Genomic DNA, 6,578 nt, shown 5'->3' on the forward strand with positions numbered 1-6,578 from the left:
TCTTTGGGGACCACTATTCAGCTTACCACATCTCATGTTGATACCACCAAGGATCAAGGCAATAGCACTGCTGGAGACAGTGACAGTGAGCCAGGCCCGAAGAGTGGAGGAATGAGGGGAATGGTCTGGAAGTCCATAGGGAACACAGACAATGAGGGGATTGGGGTCACTGATCTGATGACAGAAGATTCATATCTGAAGATGTCTCAAAGAGAGGGAGGAAGAAAGATCTGAGAGCAGCAGTGAAGAGCAAGGGCCCAACTCATCTCCAGGTCCAGGGATACAAGGCCTGTGGGAGAGGAAACACCTCCTGGGAGAGGACTCCAGAGGGAACCATGTCCTCAGGGAGACTTGGGTTTCTGTCGAGCTGTGAGGTGAAGGGAACATCTTGAGAGACGTCTTCAGAGATTTTGCTGATCATGGGCTGAGAACTGCAGGGGGTGCAGTGGACAGGTTTCAGGAGCTGGCGAGGGGGTGTGAGAGGAGACAGAATAGGGGTGTGCAGAGTCTTGTGGAGGTGAGAGTGAAGGATATTTGGGGGACCAGGAGTGACTGACACAAACAGAGAAAAGGACATAGTGATATTAGTCCTCGTGGATTCAAGGCAGATGATGGGGGTGAGTCCGTGAGAGATGAAGGTGGGGAGGAGCAGCGGTTTGGGGCTCTCACTTGGACTCTGTCGATGGAGATAAGGAGGCTGGGGGTGATTGGGTCTTGGTTCTGGTCTGTGGACCACTTCTCGACCCCCTGATTATGGGATGGAGCGCCTGAAGGAGAGGAGGGGCCTAGAGGATGTGCATATGTTCACTCTTCGCCCTGAGGGAGGCGAGTGTGCTCACACCTGGTCTCAGGTCTGCCTGACACCTGCTGTTGAAGATGTGACTTCTGGGGCACCACCTGTGACCCCTGGCACAGGGGTCCCTCTTCTGTCTTACTAGGGGAGACAGAAAACCTAGGGCAGCTGTGCTCCTAGTCTCAATAGTCCCAATATGCATGTCCACACTATGGAATATTATGTAGACACTGAGATGGTCTCAAATAAGACATGATTTTATTCACAAAACTGAGAAATAGGCAGCAGAAGAAAATCTTTCCACTTTTCGGTTTCCTAGAGTGTTGACATCAAGGGGCTGGGAGAGGGGTTGCGAGAAGAAGCAAACCTCAGAGACGGCACAGGCGACAGTGAGCTCTCCTCTTCTCCAAATGAAAGACACTCGGAGGAAAATTAAAAGAATTTTATATTATTGTGACATTGTAGAGTATTAGGGAAATACAGTTATTTTCTTCAGTGTAATAATATAGTTTGAATTAAAGGGTTATTTTTTAATCAATGAATATCGAACTCTTTAGGGATAAGAGTCATGATGTTGGCAAGTGATTTTCAAGTTTTTCGGCAAAAGTTATAGCCATATTATTTATTACATACATAAAGAAAATACGGGAAAATATTAAGATGATTAAAACTAGAGTGATCATTGTACTATTCTTTCAAACTTGAAGTATGTTTGAAATCTTTTACAATAATTGGGAGAAAATTTTTGAAATAACAATGCATAATGACATGAAAAATGCTCACAATATAACATTGAATGAAAATTTGGCTTCAAGAGTGTGCGTGTGTGAGAATTGTGTGTGTGCCAATGTGTGTGTGTGTGTGTGTGTGTTCTGTGTATGAATATGTCAGTGTGTGTGACAGTACCTGTGTGTTGGTGTCCGGCAGTGTGTGTCGGTGAGTGTGTCAGTCTGCATGTGCGTTCACACATTCATTCACTCAATCATTCAACAAATCTTTTTTTTTTTAGGAAGATTAGCCCTGAGCCAACATCTGCTGCCAATCCTCCTCTTTTTTTGCTGAGGAAGACTGGCCTTGAGCTAACACCCATGCCCATCTTCCTCTACTTTATATGTGGGAGGCCTACCAGGGCATGGCTTGCCAAGTGATGCCATGACCGCACCTGGGATGCCAACCCGGCGAAACCCAGGCCACCGAAGTGGAACATGCGCACTTAACTGCTGCACCACCGGGCCGGCCCCAACAAATATTTTTAAATCAACAACCAGGCACTTCCAGGGCAGTGCAAACACAGCCGTGAACAATCAAATCCCCATCCTTGTCCTCATGAAGCTCATTTCCTAGAGGAGGGACAGACAATAACAATTAAATAAGCACATGTAAAAATGTGCATTAGTGAACAGGGTGTGAACAAAGGCAAAGCAGGGCAGGGGTGGGGGGGAGGCTGAAGGTGCCACGTGCAGGGGTGCAGCAGGAGCCTCTCAGTGAGGACCTTTGGAGAGAATGTTCAGGGAGGGAAGAGCTGCCTCGCAGACACATTATCAGGCTGGGGAACAACAGTGAAGGCTCTGAGTGTGAACACCCTGGGCATACCGGAGGAACCACACAGTGGAGGGCCTGCATCTCGGCCTCATGCCGGCCCTGATATCAGTTCCCCTACATTAAATGCAGCATACATGGGATTAAAACCAAAGCACTCTTTCCCTGCTTACTCCCTGGCTCCCTGGCTCCAGAATCCACTATCTGTCATGGAGACAAACAGCCACGGTCGTCCACCTGGATTCCTTGTCACCTCCTCCTCCTCCCTGCAAGCAGCTCCCGAGGCCTAATGGAGGCTGGTGGGAAAGCTCCTACCAGCAAGCCCACTGACTCCCCCTGCCTGTTTACAAGCAGCCACATTCCTCACAGACCTTGGAAACCCCTCACCTTCCCTCTTTTTGGAAGATGAGACAAAACAAGACAAATTTGAGGGCTCACTCTCGTCTCCCGGCTGATGTCACCTGAAATAAAAGCCCTTTCCTTGCCATAAGCCTGGCGTTTCAGTTTTTCTTTGGCCCCTCTTGTGTGGTGGGTAAAGAACCAGTGTTTGTAGGTGGGAACAGGCCCATCACACGGCTGCATCTGTGTAAACTGGGTGTTAACTGGAAAGTGTCCTGCAAATGAAAGAGATTCTTAGTGTAACATATTTTGAAAAGATCATTCAAGACATTCCAAAGGGTTTACGGTGGGAAATTTTCCTCCCTCCCCACTCTCCCCTCAGGTCCCCTGCCAGAAATGAGCATGTTACCAATTTCCCATGTATCCTCCTGAGAAAAATTTATGCAAATATTGTTATTGTTGCTACATCAAGGAGGAGTACTGAAAAGAAATAGAGTAGAAGAAAATGTTTGTACTTTTCAGTTTCCCGGGTGTGGTCGTCAAAGGCTGGAGAGGGGTCACAGGGAGGAGATGGGAACCTCAGAGCCGGCACAGGGCTCCTGAGCTCTCTTCTCCTTCAGTCCCTGTTCCACCCCTGACCTTGACACCTGTGGAGTCCAGGGCTGCTCAGAAGCTTCTTCCCCCCATTGATGCCCAGCCTCCAGGTCATCCACTTCTGACCAACTTAGAGCCCAGACCCTCCCAGGCAGGTCAGTCACAATCTGAGAGCAAAGCAGTGGTGCCCCTGTGTGTGGCCACAGTGCTGAGAACAGAATACCCAGCTCCCTTTTCTCCTGCTCATCCAGGACCTCTGCAGGGTCTCTCTGGGCCCCCAGTAGCAGGACTGGGCTCTGCACACAAGGGGATGCCTCTGTCCTGCGTCAGGTTCAGGCTGTGAAGTTTTTCCCAAAATCCACAGTGACATAGATATTTCCTCCCCATTGAGTCACCGTAGACTCTGCCTCAGGGCACAGGGAGGTCTCCAGGCCATAACAGCTGGTTCCCAGGTGCAGAATAATCCTCCAAAACAAGCTGGGTGCCCTCAGTCTCCCAGGATGGGATCCAGGACCCCTGAGTCCTTATGACTTGTTCCTGCTGCTGCCTCTGGAGCTGGACTCTGTCCAGTGAGTCTCACGATATGGGATGGGGGTCGGGGAGAAAAGCCCCCACAGCGTTAGGTCTAAAAAGGAGAGGATGTTCCTGGGGAACTGAGGACAGTGCAGAAATAAGGACATCAGAGGAGGAGAGGTTACAAGGAGGGGAGAAGAAGGAGCCAGGGAAGGGAGGGGCATGGGACGGAATGGCCTAGGGGACACCTGTGCGGTTGTGTTTGGAGAGGGTTTTCTGAGTACTGGACCATAGAGAGCAAAGGGCAAGTGCCTGTGCTGCCCTTGTAGGGACCAGCCCTGATCCCAAATTCCCAGAATTTCCAGGCTCTCACTCCCTGCGCTAGGACATCACAGCCACGTCTGAACCCAGCCCAGAGCAGCCAGTGGTTCCAGCCTCCAGTTGTCCCTTCCTCCTCTTTGAGAACCAGGCCAAGGGGCCCCTGAGCACCAGCTGATGAACATGTGGTGGGGCTACAAGGATCTCAACAAAAGGACCCAGGCAACCAACTACCCATTTCCAGTAGTGGCCAGTATACCTTCTGCAGCTCACTGGCCAAGGACTCTGGGGATCCCATCCCTTTCCTCTCTGGTGACACTAGCACCCGGATCCTCAGACTGGACTCCTCTGGCCCTGCTCTGTGCTGTCCCAAATCCTGAACTTAGGAGCTCTGCAGCCCCAGCCCTAAATCTCATTTCTACCCTGACAACTTACCCAGGAATTTGAGGGTGCTATAGACTGAATGAGTCCCCCAAAAATCTATATATTGAAACTTAATCCCTAATGTCATGGTGTTTGGAGGTGGGCCCTTGGGGAGGTGATTAGGTCATGAATGGAGCCCTCATGAGTAGGATTAACATCCTTATGAAAGACACCCCACAGTCCCTTTCACCATGCAAGGACACAGTGAGAAGACGGCCATCTATGTACCAAGAAGAGGGTTCTCACCAGACACCCAGGCTGCTAGCACCTTGATCTTGGTCTTCTCAGCCTCCAGAACTGTGAGAAATAATCTTCTGTTGTTTATAAGCTACTCAATTTATGATATTCTGTTATAGCAGCCTGACAGACATGGGGTCCACAAGCCAGGGGAGGGTGTCCCAGAGCCCCACATGCCACAGCTAAGCCACCACTGCGATCTGGGCAGCAGTCACCCATGACCCCACATCCTAGGCAGACCCCCTTCCTGGCCCAAGAGACATCTGGAGCAGTTGGTGGCCAGGCACCTCCCATCTGCTGTGCTCGTGTGGCAAGACATGAGTTTGGGGCAGTGTTGAGAACTGTGTTGTCCAGGGGTTCCAGAAACCAAGACCAATTGGTAGGATCCAAACACACACACATCACGGGTGACCCCTGTTATGGGCTGAGTTGTGTCCCCCAAAATTTGTATGTCAAAGCCCTAACCCCAAATGGTATTGTATTTAGAGATAAGCCATTAGGGAGAGAATTAAGGTTAAATGAGGTCATAAGAATGGGGCCCTGTCTGATAGGACTGGTGGTTATGAGAAAGAGACACCAGAGATCTCTCTCTGCACACAGAGGAAAGGCCATGTGAGGACACAGAAAGAAGACAGCCATCCACAAGGCAGGAGGGAGACCCGATCAGAAATCAAATTTCCTGGCACTTTGATCTTGGATTTCTAGCCTCCAGAAGTGTGAGAAAATAAACTTCTGCTGTTTAAGCTCCCCAGTCTGTGGTATTTTGTTACAGCAGCCAGAGCTGAGGAAGACAACCTCCAAACCAACACCATAAACTCTCCCTTTCAGCCTCAGACTCAGCTCTAAGGAACGTGGTCACAGCATTTCCTCATTCACTCACAAATATTCCATGAGCGCCTCTGTACCAGGCATTGTTCCAGGCCTGGGGATCATTTAATCAGAACAGACAAAACACCTGCTCTCCTGATGCTGACAGTCTGACAGGACAGACAGACAATACATGAAAACAGCATAATAGTAATACATTATATGGGATGTGTTCCCATCATCTATTGCTGGGTTACAAACAGTCCTAAAATACACAACAACCTTTTCGTTCTCTCTCATTCCGTGGGTTGACAGGGCTGAGTCGGGCAGCTCTTCTGCTCCATGTGACATGGGCTGAGACCTCAGTCATCTGGAGGCCCGACTGATCCAGAACATTCAAGAGGGCTCCATCATGGGGCTGCAGGTGATGCTGGCTGTTGACTGGGAGCTCACTGGGGCTGTTAACAGGGGCACCTAGGTTCTCCTCCACCTGCTTCTCCACGTGGCTTAGCTGTTCCCAGCTCAGCACCTGGGGTCCAGGAGGGAGTGTTGCAAGTGGCCCAGTCAGAAACCACGAGGCTTCATAGGTCAGAACCTCAGAATTCAAGCTATGTCACCATTCCATGTTCTAGTCGTCAAAGCTGGTCATTGATTCAAGAAGAAGGGAATTAGGCCCCACCTCTAGAGAGGAGATGGCGAGGTCACATTGTAAAGGAGCCTGTGGGATGGGGGATAATGCTTAGGCCATCCTTGGAAAAAGAAAACTTCATTGTGTGTTAAAAAGTGATAAAGAGAGAGAGGAAAAAAACAATGTAAAGTCGACAGTCAATGCAAGGTGATGGGAGAGGTGGCACTTTTAAATAGTGAGGTCAGGATGGGCATCACTGAGGTGACAGCTGAGCAGACTTGAAGCAGGTGAAGAACTGAGCCTCGCAGATATTTGAAGGAAGAACATTCCTGGATCGCCTTCTGCGAGTACCCGGGCTCTGCACGGAGCAGGCCCTACAACTGCAGT

At 49.8% G+C, this 6,578-nt stretch overlaps 1 long non-coding RNA gene across 1 annotated transcript; it reads right to left on the reverse strand.

Moving 5' to 3' along the window:
- Nucleotides 1-1,034: 1,034 nt before the first annotated feature.
- LOC111769194 (uncharacterized) lies at nucleotides 1,035-2,133 on the reverse strand. The gene is made up of 2 exons (XR_002802010.2): nucleotides 1,920-2,133; nucleotides 1,035-1,213 (listed from the first exon to the last, which is right to left on the reverse strand). It is a non-coding gene; the product is annotated as an uncharacterized lncRNA (long non-coding RNA).
- Between the last annotated feature and the right edge of the window lie 4,445 nt (nucleotides 2,134-6,578).

The sequence above is a fragment of the Equus caballus genome, chromosome 20 (genome assembly GCF_041296265.1).
Source record: "Equus caballus isolate H_3958 breed thoroughbred chromosome 20, TB-T2T, whole genome shotgun sequence".
NCBI lineage: Eukaryota > Metazoa > Chordata > Mammalia > Perissodactyla > Equidae > Equus > Equus caballus.